Below are 27,391 nucleotides of genomic sequence, written 5' to 3' on the forward strand. Positions count from 1 at the left end.
GCGACAGGTCGGGCGAGTACTGAACGTTAGTTTGATCAGTCCCATGGGCTGGTGGGAATTATTACTTCTTGGCTGATTAGACTGATGGGCATTTCTCCTGTTGATGGTAATCAGAGGTACCTCATCCGTCAAATTGGGTCTACAAAAGATGCTACAGGTGGTCTCCTGGCGGTTCAGAAAGCGCAACAGCTGAACCTGCTGCAGATGGTCAGTTGTCCTGCCTGTCTGGTCGGTGGTGTGATCGGCTCGTCTCAAGTTTGAATGCGGCCATGGGCTCTTGATGGTTTGCTGCCTTGTCCTTGAGGACTTTGTCTTCCAGGCTAGCCCATGACATGAAGTCCAATGACAAAAGATCGGCGAGTGCGAAGTCAATGCATGGTAGCCTTAAGCTGATAGGCATTCCAGGGAAATGTTCTACCAACCAATTCAGTGCGGCTAGTACCGTGTGCAATTGCATATCGTCTTGATGGCTGACAATGAAGCCATTCTTACTTCAACTTGCCGAGAGGTGGCGGTAGTAGTGCTGGACAACTTTGCTGAAGCAAATATCGTTTTGTTCGTGTTTTAGTCCTTTCTCGTCGCGTCCTTGCATAGTCATCCATGAGTTTGAGCTGTTCACTTCTATTCAGAAGCTCGGGTATGGCGCTATTGTCAGGTTAATCGATTATACGTGTACCTGTAATGTACCTGTAATGTTAGGCATGCCCAACTTTTTGCATTATGTAACACAAAACGTGATTGAAAACGGGAGATGTATGCTGGCGTTATCCGTCTGCTGATGACTAACTAGCGTTTCTACCAGCTAAAAAACGTTTATGCCCGGGACTGAACCGGGGGGCCTCCGCGTGTTGGGCGAATGTGATAACCACTACACCACGGAAACAGATAATTGTTCCTGATGGGCCGGCCGTTCAAGAGACGGGAGCCGACCGAATGACCTCGACATGCCCAGTTCTTCGGGGGCGGGTCCACCACAAGGGAAGCCCTACCAATCGGTTAGCCATGGCGTTCCAGTTATGGATATCATATTTGAAAACCACTGGGGCTGTAGCTCAAGTGGCAGAGCGCTCGCTTAGCATGTGAGAGGTACGGGGATCGATACCCTGCAGCTCCACATTATAGCCTTTAACATGAACATCGACACGTTAAAAATAACTATTGGCCAACTGCGCCGACGCTTACTCCAGATACACGGCGCCCTTCACGCAGCCACGACGCTATGTGAAGGGCGCCTTGTCCCATATCACATTATCCAATTTAGTGGCACACTGGAACTGATCTGCCCATCTCAGCCCAGTTATTTAGAGCGCCTATGTTCCGATCCGACCTCCCATGGCGTGGTGAGTTCGAGTTGCTTTTGGCGCTGCCTTATTGTCCTTGACAGATATGACCTGTGTCCAGTGGTAACGGGTGCACTAGGTCAGGTGAATTCAGATTGCAGGTCGGACTTTATCCCGCCCTGCGGCACGTTACGCTTTTAACACCAAGTTATGTGGTTGATAGGAAATTGCACGATCGGTAACGGTGTTTCTCATACACTGCTTGACACAACAAGGCATGACAGGCACAAAAATCGATGCTTAGTATGAGTATCAATGTAAAAAATTCATCCATTCTGAAAGATTCTGATGAAATCATAAAAAAGGTCTCTGTTTTAATGGTAAGTAGGGTCATAAGAAGGGTTTCATGGTTAAAAACCCTTACTCGCTGGTAGAAGAGGGACACTTGCGACGCTTCAGACTTCCCAGCACATCGTGAAATTGAAACGGGAATGGGATGGAAGTTGGAAATGTGAAGGTTGAAACAACATTTTTGAACTGCTTGGGCAAAGAGGTCTAATTTTGCCGCCTTCATCGTGCGCAAATCTGAAATGCGCCCTACCAACTTTTGTAAGATTGAATGCGACGTGCGGTGTAGTTATCCGCAGTGGGCCCCATGTGAAACTAACTGTATTCATCCTACCATTCACTGCATACATACTCGGTGCTAGCTTTAAGAACAATTCGGGCGTTGCAGCCGATATTTAGAAAAATAAGAAATATATTTGCAAATAGCTTCTGCCCTTTCCAGTTTTTGACCTTTACGTAATGCAGGATATTTACTTCTTGCGTTTGACTTCTATCACAAAGATGTATGCTAACCTAATCTGTCTACTGATAGCTAGCTTCATGTTGACGATACACAACAACCGTAGCGTTTCTACCAGCTAAACAACGTTTGCGTCCGGGACCGAACTGGGGGCCTTCCGCGTGATAGGCGGATGTGATGACCACTACACCACGGAAACAGTTTATTGCTCCTGATGAGCCGACCGTTCGGCAGACAGGAGCCGACCGACTGACCTCAACATGTCCAGTTCTTCGGGGGCGGGTCCACCACAAGTGAAACCTGACCAATCGGTTAGCCGTGGCGTCCCAACTATTGACGTCATATTTGAAAACCACCGGGGCTCAAGTGGTGGAGCGCACGCTTAGCATGTGAGAGGTACGGGGAGCGATACCCCGCAGCTCCACATCGTAGCCTTTGGTTGTCACACACCAATGGAGAGGTATCCTAGAAATGCAAATGGGGATATAGCGCTGTTACATGTGCCCATTGGAAACCCGCCAATTGGAATATGCCAAATAACATAAACATCAGTATCAGATGATTGATAAAGGCGCATGACAAAATGCATCAGTTGCACCTAAAAAATGGAAATCAAATCTAAACGTTCAGTAGGCTAACATAAACACCTTAAAAAATAACTCGGCCAACTGCCCAGATGCATACTCCAGATACACGGCGCCCTTCACGCAGCCACGACGCTGTGTGGAGGGCGCCTTGTCCCATATCACATTATCCAATTTAGTTGCATACTGGAACTGATCTGCCCATCTCCGGCCAGTTATTTAGAGCGCCTACAATCCGATCCTCTCTCCCATGCCGTGGTGGGTTCGAGTATCTTTTGGCGCTAGCTGATTGTTCTTCACGGGTATAGTCTGCAGCCATTGACATCAGCCGCGCTAGGTCAGGTGAATTAAGCCTGCAGGTCAGACTGCATCCCGCCTTGCGGCCCGTTGCACTTTTGCCATCAAGTTATATAGTTGACCTGAAATGACACGATCGTTGGCGGGGTTTCTCAACCACTGCTCAACACGAAAAAGCATAACAAGGACAAAAACCGATGCTTAGTATGAGCACCAATATAAAAAATTCACTCATTCTGAAAGATTTTGGCTTAATCTTTAAAAAGGTCTCTGTTTTAATGGGATGTAGGGTCAAAAGAAAGGCTTGATGGTTAAAAACCTGTGCTGCCTATAGAGCAGGGACACCTGCGACGCTTCAGACTTCCCAAGCACACCGTGGAAATTGAGAAAGAGATGATGCGATGCGATGTCTAATTTTGCCGCCTTTATCGTACGCAACACTGGAATGCGCCCTACGAACTTTTTGTAAGATTTTAATGCGACTCGCGGTATAGCTATGCTCAGCGGGCCCCATGGGAAACGAAGTGTATTCATCCTACTATTCACTGCGTACACACTCGGTGATAGCTTTGAGAACAATTCAGGCGTTGCGGTCAATATTTAAAAGGATAAGAAACATCTTTGCGGGTAGCTTCTACCCTTTCCAGTTTTTGAGCTTTACGTAATGCAGGGCATTTGATTCTTGGGTTTGACCTATATATTCTTGCACGTCTTGCCTCTTGAATGTTTGTCGCGTTTGACCATGTCCCTTAAATTTGCGCCCTTCGATTGCTACCCAGGATCGCGTCGACTGTTCATGGAGCAGGCGGGTGGATTACTTTCTGAGCTTATCTGTGTGTTGTAAACAGAACCTCATTGTCTTACACAATCATCATCCGTCTCAGACAACAACGGTAGTGTTCATGCAACCTAAAGCATGTTTCCGCCCGGGATCGAACCGGGGGCCTTCCGCGTGTTTAGGCGGATGTGATAACCACTACACACGGAAACAGCTGACGGCTCCTGATGAGCCGGCTGGTCGGGAGACAGGGGTCGACCGACTGACCTCGACTTGACCAGCTCTCCGGGGAGCGTGTCCACGTTGAGTCAAACTTGATTATTCGGTTAGTCATAACGCACCAACTTTGACGTCATGTCTCAAAACCAACGGGCTGTAGCTCAAGTGGTAGAGCGCTCGCATAGAATGTGAGAGGTACGGGGATCGATACCCCGCAGCTCTAAGTAGTACATTTTAGCGTTAACATGTCGATAGAGACGTCCGTGTGGGGAGGGGGATAAGTTAAGAAGGGGAAGCACAACAAACTCGGCAAGTGATCTACAGAGAAATGCTTTTTGAAAGAAATGGTTTTTTGAACTTTTAGTCCACTCCATGCCAGGTTATCTGCACTTTTTTTAATCGTTCGAGTTCATTTGCCGGAAGGCTGAAATCGTTTTAAGTTTTTGCCATGAAAAAAAGCCATAAAACTGTTTCTATGACAAAAGATGTGGAAAACCGACTGTCTGGGAGATGTAATTGCCCCCTTTGGTAAATGGCAAGGGGACCGTGACCTAAACCACGTAAACCACCCGCTCGCTTACCAGGGGCACCTCTCCAGGGGTGTGCGGAAACGCAAAGATACGACTTGGAGCTGCGGGGTATCGATCCCCGTACCTCTCACATGCTAAGCGAGCGCTCTACCACTTGAGCTACAGCCCCTGTGGTTCCCAAAATGCCGTCAATAACTAGGACGCCGTTGCTGACCGACTGGTAAGCCTGCACTTGAGGTGGACCCACTACACAAGAGCTGGTATGTCGAGGTCACTCGGTCGGCTCCTGCCTCCCCATTGGCCGGCTCATTAGGAGGCATCAGCTGTGTCCGAGGTGTAGTGGTTATTACATCAGGCTAACATACGGAGGGCCCCGGCTCAATCCTGGGAGGAAGCAGCCTTTGGCATGTATAACTCCCGCTGCTAGTGGGTAAGTTCTGTACCAACAGTAGGCATATTAGCCCACTGTTGCAAGTAGGCTAATATGTTGTGGGCAAGTTAGCCAACAGAACGCATATTGTGTCATCATGTTACTAACCGTCTACCCAATGGGCAGTTGGCGTGATCTGGAACAGCAATCGGGAGGTGGAAAGTTAAGGGCCATTGTCAAATGACAAAAAAGTGAACTGTCAGGCAGTCAAGCAGGATAAAGGTGAAAGTGCATGGGCAAGGGCGCTGAAAGAGCCGAGTGCCAAGAGGCCAAAAGAATGCAAGTAAATTTCGAAAAGTCACCTGAGCTAGAAGTTAAAGGGGACAGAAGTCAAGTGGGCATGCGGGATGATATTATGCAACAATGTCCCTCCCAACTTGAATGAACGTCCGTGGTCCCATCATGGGGACGGACTAAACGGCCGATGAAACCGGTTGACAGTCCCATGCTCTAAGCCTATTGCACCGAATGACATGAAACCTTCAGCGCTCGATGCCACTCGGTCGATAACCTATCCTTTGCAGACAATGGTGACCTTTAGTTCGGTGAAATATTACCAAATATATCAAAAATGAAAGCAATTACGTTGCCAGACCACCCAACCTCCTAGCCTTTGACACTGATAAACATGAAAACCTTCACCTATAGATGACCCATAGTCGATATCCTATCCTTCCCAGAATATGATGATCTTGGGCTAAGTCAGCGGCACCAAAAAAAAACCAGCCCAAACTACCAAAATTGGTTGCAAACAACACTATGCTCCAAACCTATGGCACCGAACACCACGAAACCTTCACCATTCTTTGCGCCCTAGTCGATATACCATCCTTTCCAGAATATGGGGCTCATAATGTGTCAGTAAAGCGAGGTGCAAGTTTCGGAAGCCGATATTTGATGTATATTTACTCCGCCGCTACGGCATGACTTGGACAGTTCCAAAAGTTTACTTTGCTCAGAGAAAAATAAGAAAACAAGAACATAGTGGTAATAATATGTCATTACGGTAGCAGTAAATAACATCCAAACTCCGCCCTGCTTGAGGATCGCGGAGTTTGCATACTCCTTTCTGATCTGCATCACCACCGTTTATGGTGCGGCTCTAAGCGCAACTACGAAATTTGCGCCGACGAACACTTTAGAAAAAAACGCAAGGTGCAGCGCGCACCCTTCTGCAACACACGTATACATTTGCAACCGAACAGTTGCAAATGTGTGTACGCTCATGCACTATTTTCATGCACACTTTTGTCGACGAACCAACGTTACCACACAGAGATGCAAGTACGTAAAAATTGGGAAGCTGAAAGGCAAACTTGGAACAGAGAACCATGCTTGGAAGGGAGTGGGCCCTGGTGTCTCACACTGTTATGGACAGATGAGCTCCAGTATACAACTAAATGGATAATGTGGTATGAGACAAGGCGCCCGCCACACAGTGGCCTGGCTACGTGGAGATCCAGGATTTGGTCCCGAGTAAGCCTCTGCACGGCCGGCCAAGAGTTATTTTTAATGTGGCTGCGTCAGCTTACTGGACGTTTAGATTCGGTTTTTGCTTTTAGCGTGCATCTCATGCATTTCATCATGTGCATTTACCAAGAACCTAACTTCTGCGTGTTCCATTTTGGCGTATTCCGTTTGGCGGGTTGCCAATGGGTACGTGAAGCAGCGCTATATCCCCATTTGGATTTGTAAGGTACCTCTCCAAGGGTATATGAAAACCAAGAGCTACGGTCTGGAGCTGCGGGGTATCGATCCCAGTACCTCTCATATGCTAAGCGAGCGCTCTACCACTTGAGCCACATCCCCGGTAAATCTCAAAAACGCCGTCAATAGTTGGGACGCCATGCCTGACTGACTGGTCAGCCTCCAGTTGAGGTGGACCCGCTCCCGAAGAGCTGGACATGTCGAGGCCAGTCGGTCGGCTCATGTCTCCCGACTGGCCGGCTCATCAGGAGGCATCAGCTATTTTCGAGATGTAGTGGCTATTACATCCGACTGATACGTGGTAGGCCCCCAATCACATCCTGGGAGGAAGCATCATTTAGGATGTAGACCTGCTGCGGTTGTGACGTAAGTTCTTTTCTAAGTTAGTCAGCAGCAGGCATCTTATGTTAGCATGTCATCGACTGGCTACCCCATAAGCAGTTGGCGCGATCTAGGACAATAATCAGATGGTGGAAAGTCAAGGGCAATTGTCAAAGAACAAACATTCAACTGGCAAGGAGTCAAACAGGATAAAAGTCGAACGTGCATGGGCAAAATGAAATGAGCCACAACATTGACAAGAAGCAAACAAATGCACAATATGCTGTCATCCTCAACGAGACATGTATCAGGAAAAAAACCTGGCGTCGACATGCCCTAACATACATCATGAATTTAGACGTTAGATGAAAGAGCGTCACAATACACACTTTCCAGGATGAGGGGAGGCATAAAACCCCAATAGCTAAGCTTAAGCTGATGTGCATTCCTGGTGATCGCATGAAGTCCAGCGGCGACAGGTCGAGGGAGTACTTAACATTAGTTTGGACATTCCTATGGGCTGGTGGGAATTCTTACTTCTTAGCTGATTAGAAGGATGGACATATCTCCTGCTGGTGGTTGTCTGAGATACCCCACCCGTCAAATAGTGATTGCCAAAGACGCTCCACGTGGTGTCCTGGCGTTCACACGTCGTCCTCCTGGGTTCAGGAAGCGCATTAGCTGAATCTGCTTCAGATAGTCGGATGTCCTGTCTGTCTGGTCGGTGGTGATGCGGCTCATCTCATGTTTGAATGCGGCCGTGGTCTCTTGCATGTTCGCTTGTTTGTCGAGGAGGACTTTGTCCTCAAGGTCTAGCACACAGCAAGTCCACCGGCGAAAGGCCAGGCGTGTAAGAAGTAGCATGATGACCATACGCTGATGGGCATTACAGGAAAATGTCCCTGCAACTAATCCAGTGTAGCCCGTGCCGTGAACGATGCCATACCGTATTGGTAGAGTCATTCTTCCTTCAACTCGCCGAGAGGTGGCGGCAGCAGTGCTGGACGTGTTTGCTGAGGTAAACATCGTTATTGCACGCGTTTTTGGCTGTTTCTAGTTGTGTTCTTCAATATTTTTTCCGTGAGTCAAAGCTGTTTCCTTTTATTCACATGCTCACTTATGACACTACTCCTAGGTCAATGGATTACAGGTTTTATTTCCGTATTAATTAGTAATCGTGCCCAATTGATTGCATTATGCAGCATAAAACATAAATAAAACAAAGGTGACCTCACCCTGACCTTATCTGTATCTTGTTAACTGTCTGCATGTTGGCCTTACACAACAACCAAAGCGTTTCTACAAAACGATGTTTCCGCCCGGGATCGAACCGGGGGGCCTTCCGCGTGTTAGGCGGATGTTAGAACCACTACACTACACTACGTCGAGGAGTATATTTGCCAAAAAGGGACATGGTGTTGTCTAGAGTAGTCTTTTTACCTAAAAGCATACCAACAGGTATAAGTGAGTTTCTTTCATCTTATCCCACGCTTACTTAAATATTTTCTAATGTAAAGCATTCCCTGTCATATAAACCCAAAAAATCACGTTCTGAATCTGCGGGGTATCGACCCTCGTACCTATCACATGCGAAGCGAGCACTCTACCACTTGGGCTACAGCTCCGGTAGTACTCCGGCATGACGTCAGTAGGTGGGACGTAATAGCCGACCGACTGGCCAGCCTTCACTTCAGGAGCGCCCGCTCCCGGAGAGCTGGTCAAGTCGAGGTCAGTCGGACAGCTCCTGTCCCCCGACCAGCCGGGTCATTAAGAGCCTTCAGCTGTTTCCGTGGTGTAGTGGTTATCACATCCGCCTAACACGCGGAAGGCCCCCGGTTCGATCCCGGGCGGAAACATCGTTTAGGTTGTAGGAACGCTGCCGTCGTTGTCTAAGACGGATGATGATCGTGTAAGACACTGAGGTCAGTTAACAACAGACAGATAGGCTAAGAAAGTAATCCACCCGCCTGCTCCATGAACAGTCCACGCAATCAAGGATAGCAATCAAAGCGCGCAAATTTGAGGGACATGGTCAACGCGAAAAAGATTTAAGAGGCAAGGCGTGCAAGAAAATAAAAGTTAAACGCAAGAAGCAAATGTCCTGCATCACGTAAAGCTCAAAAAGTGGAAAATGTAGAAGCTACTTGCAAAGATGCTTCTTATACTTTTAAATATTGACTGCAACGCCTGAACTGTTCTCAAAGCTATCACCGAACGTGAATGCAGTGAATGGTAGGATGAATACACTTAGTTTCCCATGGGGCCCGCTGAGCATAACTATACCGCGCGTCGCATAAAATCTTACAAAAGTTCGTAGGGCGCATTTCAGTGATGCGTACGATAAAGGCGGAAAAGTTAGACCTCTTTGCCCAAGTAGTTCAAAAATGTTGTTTCAACCCTTAAAGTTCCAATTTCCATTACATCGCATCATTTCCTTCTCAATTTCACGGTGTGCTTGGAAGTCTGAAGCGTCGCAAGTGTCCCTGTTCTATAAGCAAGCACAGGTTTTTAACCATCAAACCTTTCTTATGACCCTACATCAGATTAAAACAGAGACCTTTTTAAAGATTTAGCCAGAATCTTTCAGAATGAGTGAATTTTTTACATTGGTGCTCATACTAAGCATCAATCTTTGTCCTTGTTATGCTTTTTCGTGTTAAGCAGTGGTTGAGAAACCCCGCCAACGATCTTGTCATTTCAGGTCAACTACATAACTTGGTGGCAAAAGTGCAACGGGCCGCAAGGCGGGATGCAGTCTGACCTGCAATCTGAATTCACCTGACCTCGCGCGACTGATGTCACTGGCTGCAGACTATACCCGTGAAGAACAGTCAGCTAGCGCCAAAAGATACTCGAACCCAGCACGGCATGGGATAGTGGATCGGAATGTAGGCGCTCTAAATAACTGGCCTGAGATGGACAGATCAGTTCCAGTATGCCACTTAATTGGGTAATGTGATATGGGACAAGGCGCCCTCTACACAGCGTCCTGGCTGCGTGAAGGGCGCCGTGTATCTGGAGTATGCGTCTGCGCAGTTGGCCGAGTTATTTTTTAAGGTATTTATGTCAGCTTACCAACGTTTAGATTCTATTTCTATTTTTAAGGTGCAACTGATGCGTTTCATCATGCGCCTTTATCAAGCATCTGATATTGATGTTCATGTTATTTGGCATATTCCATTTGACGGGTTGCCAATGGGCACATGTAGCAGCGCTATATCCCCATTTGGATTTGTAGGATACCTCTCCATTGGTGTGTGAAAACCAAAGGCTACGATGTGGAGCTGCGGGGTATCGCTCCCCGTACCTCTCACATGCTAAGCGTGCGCTCCACCACTTGAGCCCCGGTGGTTTTCAAATATGACGTCAATAGTTGGGACGCCACGGCTACCCATTGGTCAGGTTTCACTTGTGGTGGACCCGCCCCCGAAGAACTGGACATGTCGAGGTCAGTCGGTCGGCTCCTGCCTCCCGAACGGCCGGCTCACCAGGAGCAATCAGCTGTTTCCGTGGTGTAGTGGTCATCACATCCGCCTATCACGCGGAAGGCCCCCATTCGATCCCGGGCACAAACGTTGTTTAGCTGGTAGAAACGCAACGGTTGTTGTGTATCGTCAACATGAAGCTATCTATCAGTAGACAGATTAGGTTAGCATACATCTTTGTGATAGAAGTCAAACGCAAGAAGTAAATATTCCTGCATTACGTAAAGGTCAAAAACTGGAAAGGGCAGAAGCTATTTGCAAATATATTTCTTATTTTTCTAAATATCGGCTGCAACGCCCGAATTGTTCTTAAAGCTAGCACCGAGTATGTATGCAGTGAATGGTAGGATGAATACAATTAGTTTCACATGGGGCCCACTGCGGATAACTACACCGCACGTCGCATTCAATCTTACAAAAGTTGGTAGGGCGCATTTCAGATTTGCGCACGATAAAGGCGGCAAAATTAGACCTCTTTGCCCAAGCAGTTCAAAAATGTTGTTTCAACCCTCAAAGTTCCAACTTCCATCCCACTTCCCGTTTCAATTTCACGATGTGCTGGGAAGTCTGAAGCGTCGCAAGTGTCCCTCTTCTACCAGCGAGTAAGAGTTTTTAACCATGAAGCCCTTCTTATGACCCTACTTACCATTAAAAACAGAGACCTTTTAGGATTTCATCAGAATCTTTCAGAATGGATGAATTTTTTACATTGATACTCATACTAAGCATCGATTTTTGTGCCTGTCATGCTTTGTTGTGTCAAGCAGTGTTTGAGAAACATCTTCACCGATGGTACAATTTCATATCAACTACATAACTTGGTGTTAAAAGCGTAACGTGCCGCAGGGCGGGATAAAGTCCGATCTGCAATCTGAATTCACCTGACCTAGTGCACCCGTTACCACTGGACACAGGTCATATCTGTCAAGGACAATAAGCCAGCGCCAAAAGCAGCTCGAACTCACCACGCCATGGGAGGTCGGATCGGAATATAGGCGCTCTAAATAACTGGCCTGAGATGGGCAGATCAGTTCCAGTATGCAACTAAATTGGATAATGTGATATGGGACAAGGCGCCCTCTACACAGCGTCGTGGCTGCGTGAAGGGCGCCGTGCATCTGGAGTAAGCGTCTGCCCAGTTGGCCAAGAGTTATTTTTAACGCGTTTATGTCAGCTTACAGAACGTTTAGATTCGACTTCTATTTTTAGGGTGCAACTAATGCGTTTTATCATGTGCCTTTATCAGGCATCTGACTTCGATGTTTATCTTATTTGGCATATGGCATTCCGTTTGGCGGGTTGCCAATGGGCACATGTAGCAGCGCTATATCCTCATTTGGATCGGTAGGATACCTCTCTAGTGGTGAGCTAAAACAAAAGGCTACGGTGTGGAGCTGCGGGGTATCGATCCCCGTACCTCTCACATGCTAAGCGAGCGCTCTACCACTTGAGCTACAGCCCCGGTGGCTTTCAAATATGACGTCAATAGTTGGCACGCCATGGCTAACCGATTGGTCAGGTTTCACTTGTGGTGGACCCGCCCCCGAAGAACTGGACATGCCGAGGTCAGTCGGTCGGTTCCTGTCTCTTGAACGGCCGGCCCATCAGGAACAATTATCTGTTTCCGTGGTGTAGTGGTTATCACGTCCGCCTAACACGCCGAAGGCCCCCATTCGATCCCGGGCACAAACGTTGTTTAGCTGGTAGAAACGCTGCGGTTGTTGTGTATGGTCAACATGAAGTTAGTCATCAGTAGACAGAAAAGGTTAGCATACATCTCCCGTTTTCAATCACGTTTTGTGCTACGTAATACAAGAAGTTGGGCATGTCTGATGATCATTACAGGAATACCACGTGTAATTTATTAACCTAAGAATAGTGTCATGACCGAGATGCAAACAGAAGTAGACAGCTCAGTCTCATGAACGGCTATGCAAGAACACGACGGGAAAGGATTAAAATACGAACAAAAAGACGTTTGCTTCAGCAAACCCGTCCAGCACTACTACCGCCACCTCTCGGCAAGTTGAAGTAAGAATGGCTTCATTGTCAGCCATCAAGACGATGTGCAATTGCACACGGTACTAGCTGCACTGAATTGGTTGGAAGAACATTTCCCTGGAATGCCTATCAGCTTAAGGCTACCATGCATTGACTTCGCACTCTCGCGATCTTTTGCCATTGGACGTGGGATAGCCTGGATGTCGTGGGGATAGCCTGGAAGACAAATTTCTCGAGGACAAGGCAGCAAACCATCAAGAGCCCATGGTCGCAATCAAACTTGAGATGAGCCGAATCACCATCGACCAGACAGGACAACCAACCTTCTGAAGCAGGTTCAGCTGTTGCGCTTCCTGGACCGCCAGGAGACCACCTGGAGCGTCTTTGGTTGGCATTATTTGAGGGATGGAGTATCTCAGGCTACCATCAGCAGGAGAATCATCAGTCTGGGCAGTCCAGAAGTAGGATTTCCCACCAGCCCGTAGGAATGTCCGAACTAACGTTCAGTACTCGCTCGAGCTGTCTCCTATGGACTTCGTGTGATCTGCAGGAATGCACATCAGCTTAAGCTTCATCATTAGGGGTTTAAGCCCCCCCCCCCCCCCCCCCCGCCTTGGGAGGTGTGTATTGTGACGCTCCTTCATCTAAAGCTTAGATGCATGATGTATATTCGTGAATGTTGGCGCCAGATTCTCTCTGATACATGTCTCGGTGAGGATGACAGCATATTGTGCATTTGTCTGCTTCTTTTCAAGGTTTTATATCCTCCAGACAATCTGACCTAGTTACAGTCGAACCTATATGACGGTAGACGTCTGGCATCCAGAGATTAGGGTGCAAATGTACGCATTTATGGCATGCATTGTTCAGGAAATAGGAGATAAATGGTGATATCCATTATGTACGTGCATTGTAGACATATACGTATGCCTATTATCACTGTGCATTGTAACGCTTTGCTGCTGCTACATCGGATAAAGTAAAGATTGTTCCGCTAAAGGGTCATGGGCATGTTGTCAGACAGTGCAGGAATGAAGGCAACAAGCTTATAGCAACAATTGTTCATAACTGGGCTTGCTTCATCCTGCCTTATGCCTACTTTAACACCTTCTCATGTACCCCCCCCCCCCGCCGTCACCTCAGCTGCTTCCGTGGTGTAGTGGTTATCACATCCGCGTTACGCGCGGAAGGCCCCCGGTTCGATCCCGGGCGGAAACATCGTTCAGGTTGTAGAAACGCTACGGTTGTTGTGTAGGACGGACATGTGGTCACTTCACAAAAGAGAGATAAGTTCAAAATGTTGTCGCCCGTTTACCCCATGAACAGTTGGTGCTATGTAGGATGTCGAATGGTGAAATGGTGAAAAATCAACTGCCATGGGAATGGTGAAGAGTTCAGGAATGGTGATAACGCAGGAATGTGATGCCCCACATAAATTAAACGTAAAAAATTCATAAGGACATTTGCAAAAGCTGAGCTTAACCAATAACCACAGAAGTCAGATGGGTAGATATTATCGTATTATATACAATTGCCAAGCGTTTGCATGCTTTCTTGGCTGGTCTAATTTAAATTTTATAAATGTTCCTCGTGTATCTTTTGCAGTTGGAATCATGCCTCTAGTGGCCTCGGTTGCCGAGACATAGCTCAAAGTGTGAAAAAGACTCAGCCGCAGGCCGCGTGCGGTGCTGGCGGTCTCTGGCGGTCGCTGGCGGGAGAGAGCCATTTCGTATGCGCTCTCTGCGATATAGCCGAACCTGTTCTATGGGATCGGCGATTGATCGTGGGACTGTGGCCGGTAATTTTTGTCCCTTCCATCAACTGTCAGCCTTTTGAATGATGACAGCACGCACTGCCGTTGCATTAAACAGCATTAAACAGTATTGTATTGAAGAGTTAAAAACGGTCGGTAGCGGCCAAATCAATTTTCTTGGTTCGTGCACATGTGACACTACCATCTATACGACGTGATTGTCCGTTTGATTCCCCATAAATGCATGTTACTCCCGAATGCGCCCCATGCTCTGGGTGCAGCAATGTGGCACAAAACGTGAAGAGCTGTGGAAAAGAGCAAAATCAGTACAATAAAAGCCTAAGTAAATTGTATTGCAATTTGCAACGCAACGGTGCGTTGTACAATGTCGCAATACACACTGAGGATGTAATTGCCTCAGTTGTGAATGTTGGGAAACAAAATTTAGGTCTCTAGGTGCTTTGCGTGCCGAGATATAGCGGTAAACTTAAAAACGCGTCAAAAACGGCCGATTTCAACGTGTCTGACGTTTGCACGTGCCACGTGTCACGTGGCGCAAAAACTCATCCAAGTGCGATGGCCCATTTCACGCGCTATCGCACTGTGCAAGTTTCATGCCGCTGTGGCCCTTGATTACCAAGCCATGGTTTCGGGAAACGGAGCGTGTCGGGCCTGTCGGCCGGTCGTCTTGAAATTAGTGTCGTCCGTGTTAACCTATGGGATTTTTGTGTTTCTTTTCGCTCGCCACGCGCTCATTTTTTGCGAAATGCAGAATTTTGACGCCACTCTGTTACACGCTGCCATCGGATCTCGGTCGCGCGCAAATTTGATGGAAAAATCCTTATCGTTCGGCCTCCTGTGTGAGATAACGGACGCGCACGCATACACACACACTGTTCCTTTAGTAGTACAGAATTTATAAAAAGCAGACATTTCTTTAAAAATTGGCTGCAGCGGCTGAACTGTTTTTGAAGCTAACACTGAGTGCGTATGCAATAAATGGTAGTATGAAAACACTTCATTCCAATGAGTCCCGCGGCGGATAAATACGACCGCGCGTCACATAAAATCTTACAAAAATTCGTAGGCCACCTTTAAGTGCTGCGTACGATAAAGGCGGCAGATTACGACGTTCTTGCCAAATTAGTTCAAAAATGTCCTTTACTCTCCCGGAGTTCTTGTTGCAAATTGCAATTTACGGTGTTCTGGGAAGTCTGAAGGGTCGTAAATGTTCCCTTCCACCAGTCGAGCACAGGTTTTTGACCATGAGACCCTTCTTTTGACGCTACATCAGATTAGCACAAATATATTTGTTAAAGATTTAGTCAGCATCCTTTTGCAATGGATGGATTTTTTAGATTGGTGCTCATGCTAAGCATCGATGTTTGTGCCTGTTATGCTTTTTTGTGCCGAGCAGTGTTTGAGAAACCCCGTCACCGATCGTGCAATTTCAGGCTAACTACATAACTGGGTGGCAAAAGTGTGACCTGGCGCAAGGCAGGATACAGTCCGACCTGCAACTTTTAATTCACCTGACCTAGTGCAGTCATTACCGCCGGCCACAGACCACACCTGTCAAGGACAATTAGCGAGCGTCAAAAGCGACTCGAGCCCGCCACGCCATGGGAGGGAGAATCGACAGGCAGGCACTCTAACCAACTGATTTTTCAGAACTCAGAACTTTCAGAGCAGAATTTTTCAGAATCAGGCAGCGCCAGCAAATGAATTCAGCCTTCCAGCAAATGAATTCAAACCAATTGAACAAGTGGAGATAACGACATGGAGTGGACAAGAAGTTAAGAAGCACGCCTTTCAAAAAAGAATCCCTTTGTAGATCATCCACCGAGTTTGTCGTGCTTCCCCTTCTTAACTTATCCCCCTTCCCACCCCGACGTCTCTGTCGACGCTAAAATGTACTATTTGGAGCTGCGGGGAATCGATCCCCGTGCCTCTCACATGCTAAGCGAGCGCTCTACCACTTGAGCTACAGCCCCGGTGGTTTTGAGAAATGACGTCAAAAGTTGGGACGTCATGGCTAACCGAAAATTCAGGTTTGACTAGTGCCATAATCCAACATTTGAATAAAAGTAAACAACTAACACTCACGGGAAAACATGCAAGGCCACGACGAGAAAGGGTCAAAACACGAGCAAAAATGATGTTCGCTTTAGCAGATAATTCCTGTGCTGCTACCGCCACCTCTCGGCAAGCTGAAGCAAGAATGACTCCATCAAGAAGGTAGGACATCGCACATGGCACGGGCTTCACTTAAATTAATTTCATATTGCTCCTCATTTAAAGCATTCAAAGCATTCAAAGCATTTAAGGCATTCTCCAAATTTACAGCAAATAGACAGCAACCAATGAATAACTGGCAGAGTTTGTTGAGGGGCGTGTCATCCTTTCCGCGGGGTAACCGAAATAGCCATTTCAAAGATAATGCGGTGTATTTCACAGCCCTCACATTCTTCCAACCCAGTCATCTCCAATTTCTGAGCTACATCCCCGCGAAAGTAGAAAGACTTTGGAAGGGAGGTTTCAAGGTAACCTTGGTATTTATGATCCTGTAATAACGTCAACCAAATGCTGTCATTCCATAACCAATGCAGCAATTAAAACCCAAAACATGACGTGATCAATTCACCCATATCCGGCGTTTATGAGCACGATTTCCAGATATGACGGCCGTCAGTTGGCTCTCAATCAATGCTGTGCTGGTTATGATGGCGTAAATAAACCATGATGTCGAGGAGCATATTTACTAAAAGGAAAAATTGTGTTGTTTAGAGCAGTCTTTTCTACCTTAAAGGATACTAATAATTACAAGTGTGCCTGTTTCATCTTGCCTGATGCTTACTTAAATATATTCTATTGTGAAACAAGTCCATTCCATATAAGATCCAAAATTCACCACCTGGAGCTGCGGGGTATCGATCCCCTCCCACATGCTAAGCGATCGCTCTACCACTTGAGCTACAGCCCCGTAGTTCTCAAATATGATGTCAGTAGTTTGGACGCCATGGCTGACCGACTGGCCAGCCTTCACTTTAAGTTGACCCACAACAAAGAGCTGGTCATGTCGAGGTCAGTCGGTCGGCTCCTGTTTCACGACCGACCGGGTCATCAGCAAGCACCAGCCATTTCCGTGGTGTAGTGGTTGTCACATCCGGCTAACACGCGGAAGGCCCCCGGTTCGATCTCGGGCGGAAACATCGTTTAGTTTGTAGAAACGCTACGGTTGTTGCGTAAGGACAAAATAAAGTCAAATGACAATATAAATGTTAGGTTAGGATGAAATCGCCCCTTTTTTTAAAACGCTTTGTGCTACATACCGCAAGAAGTTAGGCATCACTAATTATCATCACATAAATAACACGTTTAATGGATAACCTAAGAATAGTGCGATAACCGAGCATGTGAGTAAAAGAAGCCAACTTAGACTCACAGACAAATTTTCAAGAACACCACGAGAATGGCCAAAAACGCGAGCAATGACGACATTTTCATCAGCAAACACGTCAAGCACTGCTGCCGCCACCTCTCGGCAAGGTGAAGTAAGAATGTTTCCACTGAAGACGGTAAGACATTGCACACGGAGAGGCCCCCATCTAACACGCGGGAGGCCCCCGGTTTGATCTAGGGCGAAAACCTCATTTAGCTTGTAGAAACGCCACTGTTTCCGTGTAAGACGCACATGATATCAGTTAACAATAGACGAATAAGGTCAGGACGTAATCACTCGTTTGCCCCATGGCTGGGGCATAACATTTAAGATAGCAATGGAATAGCGAAAAGTCACTTGCAAAATTATACTGAGTCCAAATTCAAACGAGATATAATTCAATACCTTCCAGTCTCGAAAGGCCGGGCAAGTGTGAAGCAGTATGGAAGCCTTAAGCTGATGAGCATTACAGACAAACGTCCCTCCAGCCCCGCACAAAAACGTCTGCACATCTTCACGAGCGTGTGGGTGGGAAACTGAAGGGCTTAGAAGGGCAAGGCTGGGAACTGCACCGAATGCTACTCAAAATGGATATTTCAGTTCAAAATATCAGGCAGTGGAACACCCCATTAAGCTCGTGGACTTACAATGTGCGGATCAAAACACTGCAACAGTGGCACCTCCGACCGTAACAGGTGCCGACTACCTTTAGCACATTCTATCCTTGTCATGATGACGATTATCGCCTCATTGGAGTTGTTGCAAACTGCAGCTGCCACTTCCTTACCACCACAACATCATGATACTCTGGCATTGGTCGCGGTGTTGCTACATGCTGTCGGCTGCTAGGCGCCCAATGCCTACTCATCCGCGTCTCACATTTCAGGAGTATTTGTTTACACGCGCCGCACGCCGTGTCCTCCGCACGTAGGGAACCGGACGATATGCCCTCCTCGTAAGCGCACGGTGTTGCCCCACCTTCAATAACGAAAAATTTAGCAAAACGGTGACACGAACTCAGCATGCTTTAAACTGTTGTTCTCATATTCATATTGTGTATACTTGTACTTTCCCGTTATGTTACTCGACTTTGTGCGAAGTCGGGTACGCCGGAGTCGGTCGGCGTCGGACTCGTTCGGCACCAGACTACGGACGGATCACGACCCGCCATTGGGGGTTAGCTCAACGCGAGGTCAAGCAAGGCGCAAATATTGAAAAAGGCCCGTAGCCTTTCATGGCTGCAGTGGTTGACAAAATAACAAGTTACATTTCACGAAACAATCTTAATATGTTTTCAATATTTGTCTTTAAGTTGTATATGTCATGCGAGACCATTGTTATAATACTATATTCCATACAGCAATAACACTATGTTGCAATGCACAACGACAATGGACAATATATACGTGCAATGTATATGCAAAACAGATATCACTATTAATTTCCCATTTCGTGAACATTACGTGACATGAATTCCCACGTTTGCACCCTACTCTCTGGATGCCAGATGCCTCTCGTCATATAAGTTCGGCTGTAACTAGGTCAGATTGTCTACAGGATATACAACCTTGACAAGAAGCAGACAAAGATATAATATTCCGTCATCCTCACCGAAGCATGTATGAGAGAAAACCTGGCGCCAACATTCACAAATATATATCATGCATCTAAGCTGTATATGCAGGAGCGTCATAACATACACTTCCCAAAGCAAGGCGGGCTTAGACCCCAGTACTTAAGCTCAAGACAATGTGCATTGCTGGTGATCGCATGAAATCCAATGGAGACAGGTCGGGCGAGTACTGAACGGTTGTTTGAACCTTCCTATGGGCTTGTGGGAATTCTTACTTCCGGATGGATTGGACTGATGTAAATTTCTCCTGCTGATGGTAGTCTGAGATACCCGTCAACTTGCGACTTGCGAGAGATATCCGTCAACTTGCGACTGCTGAAGATGCTCCAGGTGGTCTCTTGGCGCTACAGGCAGCATAACGTCTGAACCTGCTACATTTGGTCGGTTGTCCTGTCCTTCTGGTCGATGGTGATGCGATCCATCTCAAGTTGAAATGCGTCATGGGCTCTTGAAGGTTCGCTAGATTTTCAAGGGGGCCTTGTCCTTAAGGCTAGCCCACAGCATGAAGTCCAGTGGCAAAAGATCGGGCGAGTGCGAAGTCACTGCATGGTAGCCTTAAGCTAATGGACATTCCAGGGAAATGTCCCTCCAACCAATTCAGCGAATCCCGTGTCATGTGCGATGTCATACCGTCTTGATGGAGCCATTCTTACTTCAACTGCCGCGAGGTAACGGTAGCAGTAGTGGAGGTGTTTGCTGAAGCGAATATCACTTTTGCTCGTGTTTCGGCCCTTTCTCGTCGTGGCCTTGCATATTTTCCCGTGGGTGTTAGTTGTTTACCTTTATTCACATGATGGGTTGTGACACTATTCTTAGGTTAATCGATCACACGTGTTATTTTTGTACTGACCAATAGCCATGCAGATCATCTTGCATAACGTAGCACAAAACTTGATTGGAAGGGTCTATTTCATCCTTTCCTCATTGTCTACTGCACAGTAACTTTATGTGAGCATACACCACAACCGTAACGCTTCTACGGACTAAACGATGTTTCCGCCAGAGATTGAACCGGCCCTTTCCGCCTCTTAGGCGGATGTGATAACCACTACACCACGGAAACAGGTGATCGCTCCTGATGAGCCGGCCAATCGGGAGACAGCAACCAACCGACTGACCTCGATATGACCAGTCCTTTGGGAGAGTGTCCACCTCAAGTCAAACCTGATTATTCGGTCAGCCATGACGTCCCAACTATTGACGTCATGTTTGAAAACCACTGGGGCTGTAGCTCAAGTGGTAGAGCGCTCGCTTAGCATGTGAGAGGCACGGGGATCGATACCCCGCAGCTCCAAATAGTGCATTTTGGCGTGAACATGTGGACAGAGACGTCGGGGTAGGGAGGGGGATAAGTTGAGAAAGGTAAGCACAACAAACTCGGCGGGTGACCTACAGAGGGGTGCTTTTTGAACGACATGCTGTTTTTAACCTCTAGTCCACTCCACGCCAGGTTATCTCTACTTTTTCAGTTGGTCCGAGTGCATTCGCTGGAAGGCTGAAGTCGTTTAAGTTTTTGCCATGAAAAATGCCATCAGAAATGTTTCTGTCAAAAAGATGTGGAAAACGGACTGCACGGGAGATATATTTGCCCCCTTGACAAACGGCAAGGGGCCTGTTACCCGCTCGCCTACCCTGGGCACCACTCCAGTGGTGTGTGAAAGCCTAACGGTACGACTTGGAGCTGCGGGGTATCGATCCCCGTACCTCTCACATGCTAAGCGAGCGCTCTACCACTTGAGCTACAGCCCCGGTGGTTCCCAAAAATGCCGTCAATAGCTGGGACGCCGTGGCTGACCGACTGGTCAGCCTGCACTTGAGGTGGACCCACTACACACAAGAGTATGTCGAGTCCTACATACATGTCGTGGTCAGTCGGTCGGCTGCTGTCTCCCGACTGGCCGGCTCATTAGGAAGCATCAGCTGTGTCCGAGTTGTAGCGTTTATTACATCCGGCTGACATGCGGAGGGCCCCCGGCTCAATCGCGGGAGGAAGCAGCCTTTGGCATGTTGAACTGCTGCGGTGGTTATTGGGCAAGTTCTGTACCAAGTTAGCCAACAGCAGGCATATTGTATTACCATGTTACTAGCTGTCTGCCCAATGGGCAGTTGGCGTGATCTGGAACAACAATCGGGAGGTGGAAAGTTAAGGGGCATTGCGAAATGACAAACAAGTTAACTGTCAGGCAGTCAAGCAGGATAAAAGCTGAACGCGCATGGACAAAACTGAGCTGAGTCACGTGCCAAGAGGCAAAAAGAATGCAAGTAAGTTCCGAAAAGTCACCTGAGCTAGAATTCAAAGGAGACAGAAGTCGCCTGGACATATGCGATGATATACAACAATTTCCCTCCCAAAGTGAATGAACGCCCGTTGTTCCATCATGGGGACGGGACTACATGGCCAATCAAACCGGTTGACAGCCCCATGCTCTGAGCCTAGTGCACCGAATGACATGAAACCTTCTGCATTCGGTGCCATTTGGTTGATGACTTATTCTTTCCAGACAGTGGTGACCTTAAGTTCGGTGAAAGATTACCAAAAATATAAAAACGGAAAAATATATTTCCAGACCGCCCATGCTCCGAGTCTTTGGCACTGGTGATGAAACCTTCACGAAATGATGTGCGATAGTTGATATTCTATTCTTCCCATAATATGGTGATCTTGGGATAAGTCAAGGGTACCGAAATTCGGCACAAACCACAAAGTTGGCTGCAGACAACCCCATGCTCCAAGCCTATGGCGCCGAACACCACGAAGCCGTCACCGTTCGATGCGCCATAGTCGATATACCATCCTTTCCAGAATGTGGAATTCGCGTCCGGTCAACGGTCACCCAAAATAGCCAAAATCACCAAATTTATTGCAGGATCACCAAAATATATATTTGACCTTAAACCTTTTGATTTGACTCAAGATCACCATGTTAAGGGAGGAATAAAATATCGACTGTGGCAAGTCGATTAGTGAAGGTTGTGTGGTGATCGGTGCCAAAGGCTCTGAGCATATGGTTGTCTCCAGCCTATTTCGGTTTTTTCCGCTTTTAGTGATCTATGACCTGACTCAGGGTCACCATGTTTGTCAAGGCCACCAACGCCACAGGCCCCTTGACCTTCCACATTTCAATTGTTGTCCCGAATAGCGCCGACCGTTCATGTGGGAATCAGGTGATTACATCTGAACCTCATGTGTCTAACGTTGACTCATTTGTGGTGGTGTTGCACTATAAACGCGGGGCTCATGCTGACTAGACGATGTTTCCGCCCGGGATCGAACCGGGGACCTTCCGCGTGTTAGGCGGATGTGATAACCACTACACCACGGAAACAGCTGACGACTACTGATGAGCCGGCTGGTCGGGAGACAGGAGCCGACCGACTGACCTCGACTTGATCAGCTCTTCGGGAGCGGGTGCACCTCAAGTGAAGTCTTTGTCCCAACTATTGACGTCATGTTGGAGTACTGCCGGAGTTGTGGCCCAAGTGGTAGAGCGCTCGCTTTGAGTGTGATAGGTACGAGGGTCGATTACCCGCAACTCCAGACCGTGAGTTCTTGGGTTTACATGACAGGGAATGTTTTATATTAGAAAATGTTAAAGTAAGCATGATATAAGGTGGAACTAACTCGCTCATACCTATTGGTATACTTGTAGGTAGAAATGACTGCTCTAGACAACACCATGTCCCTTTTTAGTGAAAATGCTCCTGGACATCATTATCTATTTACGTCATCATACCTAGCACAGCGTGATTGAGACCCAATTGGCAGCCATCATATCTGAAAATCATGCTCACGAAGGCCAGAGATGAACGACTTGATCATTTTATTGTTTTTGCCATTGATCGCCGCATTGGCTGTGGAATCACGGCATTTGAATGACGTTATTTTGACGTCATAAATACCAAGGTGACCTTGAAAAGCTCTTCTCCAAAATAGTCCTCCTAATCACGTGGGCGTGTGAATCAGAATCTAAAGCGGTTGCATTTGAAGAAGGAAGGGCTGTGAACTACACCAAATGATCTTCAAAGTGGTTATTTCAGTTACCTGCCCCGCCCCAGAAATGACAACAGTCCCTGCGCTGCGTTTGGTAAGTGATGACAACCACACCGCGGATACAGCGGGCGCCTCCTGATGAGCCGGCCGGTCGGGAGACGGGTGCTGACCGACTGACCTTGACGTGACCAGCTCTTCGGGAGCGTGTCCACCTCAAGTCAAACTTCATTATTCGGTTAGCCATGACGTCCCAACTTTTGACGTCATATCTCAAAACCACCGGGGCTGTAGCTCAAGTGGTAGAGCGCTCGCTTAGCATGTGAGAGGTACGGGGATCGATTCACCGCAGCTCCAAATGGCACGTTTTAGCGTTAACATGTGGACAGAGACTCGGAGTAGGGAGGGGATAAGTTAAGAAGGGGAAGCACAACAAACTCAGCGGGTGATCTACACAGGGATGTTTTTTTGAAAGACATGCGTTTTGATCTTCTAGTCCACTCTATGCCAAGTTTGTTTTACCTTTTCATTTGGTGCGAGTTCATTTGCTGGGAGGCTGAAATCGTTCAAGTTTTTGCGGTGAAAAATATCATAAAAATGTTTTTGTCAAAAAAAGTGGAAAACGGACTGTGCGGGAAACGGACTGTGCGATCTATTTGCCTCCTGGGCAAATGGCAAGGGGCCGGTTACTCGCTAGCTTACCCGGGGCACCTCTCCAGGGGTGTGCAAAACCTAAAGATGCTACTTGGAGCTGCGGGGTATCGATCCCCGTATCTCTCACATGCTAAGCGATCACTCTACCACTTGAGCTACAGCCCCTGTGGCTCTCACAAATGCCGTCAATAGCTTGGACGCCATGGCTGACCGATTGGTCAGCCTGCACTTGAGGTGGACCCACTACAAAAGAGCTGGTATGTCGAGGTCAGTCTGTCGGCTCATGTCTCCCGACTGGCCGGCTCATTAGGAGGCATCAGCTGTGTCCGAGTTGTAGTGGTTATTACATCCCGCTGACATACGGAGAGCCACCGGCTCAATCCCGGGAGGAAGCAGCATTTGGCATGTAGAACTGCTACGGTGGTTGTTGGGTAAGTTATGTACCAAGTTGATCACCATTAGGCATACTGTATCACCATGTTACTAGCCGTCTTCCCAATGGGCAGTTGTCGTGATCTGTAACAACAATCTGGAGGTGGAAAGTTAAGGGACATTTTCAAATGACAAAAAAAGTAAACTGTCAGGTAGTCAAACAGGATAAAAGTTAAACGCGGCTGAACAAAACTGAAATGAGTCAAGTGCCAAGAGGCCAAAGGAATGCAAGTAAGTTTCGAAAAGTCACCCGAGCTAGAATTCAAAGGAGGCAGAGGTCACCTGGACATGTGCGATGATATTATACAACAATTTCCCTCCCAGCGTGAATGAACGTCCGTTGTCCCATCATGAGGCGGGACTATATGGCCAATCAAACCGGTTGACAGCCCCATGCTCTGAGCCTAATGCACCGAATGACATGAAACCTTCAGCATTCGATGCCACTTGGTTGATGACTCTTCCTTCCCAGACAATGTTGACCTTTAGTTCGGTGAAAGATTACCAAAAATATAAAAAACGGAAAAAAAATATTTCCAGACCCCCCATGCTCCGAGTCTTTGGCACTTATGACCATGAAACCTTCACCAGTTGATGCGCCATAGTCGATATCCTATTTTTCTCAGAATATGGTGATCTTGGATTAAGTCAAGGTCACCAAAATTCGGCACAAACCACAAAGTTAGCTGCAGACAACCCCATGCTCCAAGCCTATGGCACCGGGCACCACGGAGCCTCACCATTCGATGCGCCATAGTCGATATACTATCGTTTCCAGAATGGGGAATTTGAGTTCGGTCAAAGGTCACCCAAAATAGCCCAAATTACCAAAATTACTGCAGGATCGGCAAACCTATACCTATGAATTTTAGCCTTTGACCTGACCCAAGATCACCATGTTCTGGAAAGGATGAGATAGTGACTATGGCGACGCGATTGGTGAAGGTTTCGTGGTGAACGGTGCCAAAGGCTCTGAGCATATGGCTGTCTCCAGCCAAATTCAGCGATTTTCCGTTTTGAGTGTCCTATGGCCTGACTCAATGTCATTATTTTTGTCAAGGTTGAGTCCGGTCAAAGGTCACCCAAACATGTCCCTTGACTTTCGAAATTTCAACCGTTGTCCCGGATAGCGCCGGCCGTTAATGTGGAAATCAGGTGATTTCATCCGAATCCAATGTGTCTAGTATTGACTCATTTGTGCTTGTGTTGCACTGTAAACGTAGGGTTTCTGCGGACTAAATGATGTTTCCGCCCGGGATCGAACCGGGGGCCTTCCGCGTGTTAGGCGGATGTGATAACCACTACACCACGGAAACACCTGATACCTCTTGATGAGCCTACTCGGCGGGAGACAGGAGACAACCGGCTGACCTCGATATGGCCAGCTCTTCGGGAACGTGTCCGCCGCAAGTGAAGGCTGACCGGTCGGTCAGCTGTGGCGTCCCAACTTTGCACATTATCTTTGAGTACCACCGGGCTCAGGTAGTAGAACGCTCTCTTGGCATATTGGAAGTACAGGAATCGAAAACTCCTAGCTCCAAATCGTGAATTTTTCATCCTCCTCTCCCTCCCCACCCGTACAGAGACGTCGGGGTGGGCAAGGGGAATGAGAGATGAAGGGGAAGCACAACAAACTCGGCGGATGATCTGTAGAGGGCATACTATTTTGAACTCCTAGTCCACTCCATTCCAGTTTATCTGCACTTTTTCAATTGGCTCGAGTTCATTTGCTTGAAGGCTGAAATCGTCTAAGTTGATGCCATGAAAAATGTAACAAAAATGCTGCTGTCAAAAAACGAGGGAAACGGACTGCGCGGGAGACATATGTGCCCGCTTGGCAACTGACGACGGGGCAGTTACCCGCTGCCCCTCGGGTGGTGTGCCTCTTGGCCGGCCCGTAAGGTTGGTACGCGCAGCTTCTACGCGACCAAGTGTGTGTTCACTGCGTGTGCACTGTGTTTTCCCCCTTCTCGTGGTGTTCTTCCATTTTTTGTCCGTAAGTCTGAGCTGTATTTTTATTCACATACTCGGTTATGACACTATTCACGGGTTAATCGATTACACGCGTTACGTCTGCAATAACTGGTAGTCATGTCCAACTTCTTGTATTAGGTAGCACAAAACGTGACTCGTCTTTGACACTTACACTTGCTGCACAAAACTGGTTGAGAGCCGGTAGAAATCCGTGATGTCTTGAAAACGCGCTCACGAACGCCAGACTGCACGACTATGTTGTTCTTGTCTTTCAACGCCGTGTGGCCAATGAGGTAGCATTAGTCGCAAGACGTTTTCTGTGGCGTCATGTATGCCTGACGGACCTTGAATCGGTCTGTACGGAATAGCCTGCACATCTTCACGGGCGCGTAGTTCAGACACAAGCGAGGTTAGGGATTAAAGACAAGCATGGCTGTAATATAAAAAGCATGGCTCCCGACCGGCCGGCTCGTCAGGAAGCGCCCGCTGTTTCCGTGGTGTAGTTGTCATCACTTATCACACATATTGAAGGGACTGTTGTCGTTTCTGGGGCGGGGGAGGTAAATGAAACAGCCATTTTGAAGATCATTTGGTGTGGTTCACGGTCCTCCCTTCTTCAGATCTAATCGCTTTAGTTTCTGATCCACACGCCCGTGCAACTGGGAAGACTATTTTGGAGAAGAGTATTTCAAGGCCACCTTGGTACTTATGGCGTCAAAATAACGCCATTCAAATACTGTGATTACACAGCCAATGCGAGCATCAAAGGCAAAACAATAAAATGATCAAGTCGTTCGCCTCTGGCGTTTGGGAGCACAATTTTCAGATATGACGGCTGCCAATTGGGTCTCGACCACGCTGTGCTAGGTATGATGACGTAAATAGGTAAGGCTGTCGACGACCATATTTACTGAAAAGAGACATGGTACTGTGTAGAGCAGCCTTTTCTACCTAAAACTTTGCCAGTGGGTATAAGTTAGTTAGTTTCATCTTATCAGATGCTCACTTTAATATTTTCTAATGTAAAACATTCCCTGTCATATAACCCAAAAACTCACGTTCTGGAGCTTCGGGG

General features: G+C 47.4%; 5 non-coding genes across 5 annotated transcripts; 2 read left to right on the forward strand and 3 right to left on the reverse strand.

Annotated features, from left to right (window-relative positions):
• Window positions 1-8,737: 8,737 nt before the first annotated feature.
• Window positions 8,738-8,810, forward strand: TRNAV-AAC (transfer RNA valine (anticodon AAC)). The gene has a single exon. It is a non-coding gene; the product is annotated as a tRNA-Val (tRNA).
• A 4,775-nt stretch (window positions 8,811-13,585) lies between these two features.
• On the forward strand, window positions 13,586-13,658 carry TRNAV-UAC (transfer RNA valine (anticodon UAC)). The gene has a single exon. It is a non-coding gene; the product is annotated as a tRNA-Val (tRNA).
• A 2,456-nt stretch (window positions 13,659-16,114) lies between these two features.
• On the reverse strand, window positions 16,115-16,187 carry TRNAA-AGC (transfer RNA alanine (anticodon AGC)). Its single transcript has one exon. It is a non-coding gene; the product is annotated as a tRNA-Ala (tRNA).
• Window positions 16,188-22,521: 6,334 nt separating this feature from the next.
• Window positions 22,522-22,594, reverse strand: TRNAV-AAC (transfer RNA valine (anticodon AAC)). Its single transcript has one exon. It is a non-coding gene; the product is annotated as a tRNA-Val (tRNA).
• Window positions 22,595-25,585: 2,991 nt separating this feature from the next.
• Window positions 25,586-25,658, reverse strand: TRNAV-AAC (transfer RNA valine (anticodon AAC)). Its single transcript has one exon. It is a non-coding gene; the product is annotated as a tRNA-Val (tRNA).
• Between the last annotated feature and the right edge of the window lie 1,733 nt (window positions 25,659-27,391).

This window comes from Pollicipes pollicipes, unplaced genomic scaffold (genome assembly GCF_011947565.3).
Source record: "Pollicipes pollicipes isolate AB1234 unplaced genomic scaffold, Ppol_2.1 Scaffold_3087;HRSCAF=3621_pilon_pilon_pilon, whole genome shotgun sequence".
Taxonomy (NCBI): domain Eukaryota; kingdom Metazoa; phylum Arthropoda; class Thecostraca; order Pollicipedomorpha; family Pollicipedidae; genus Pollicipes; species Pollicipes pollicipes.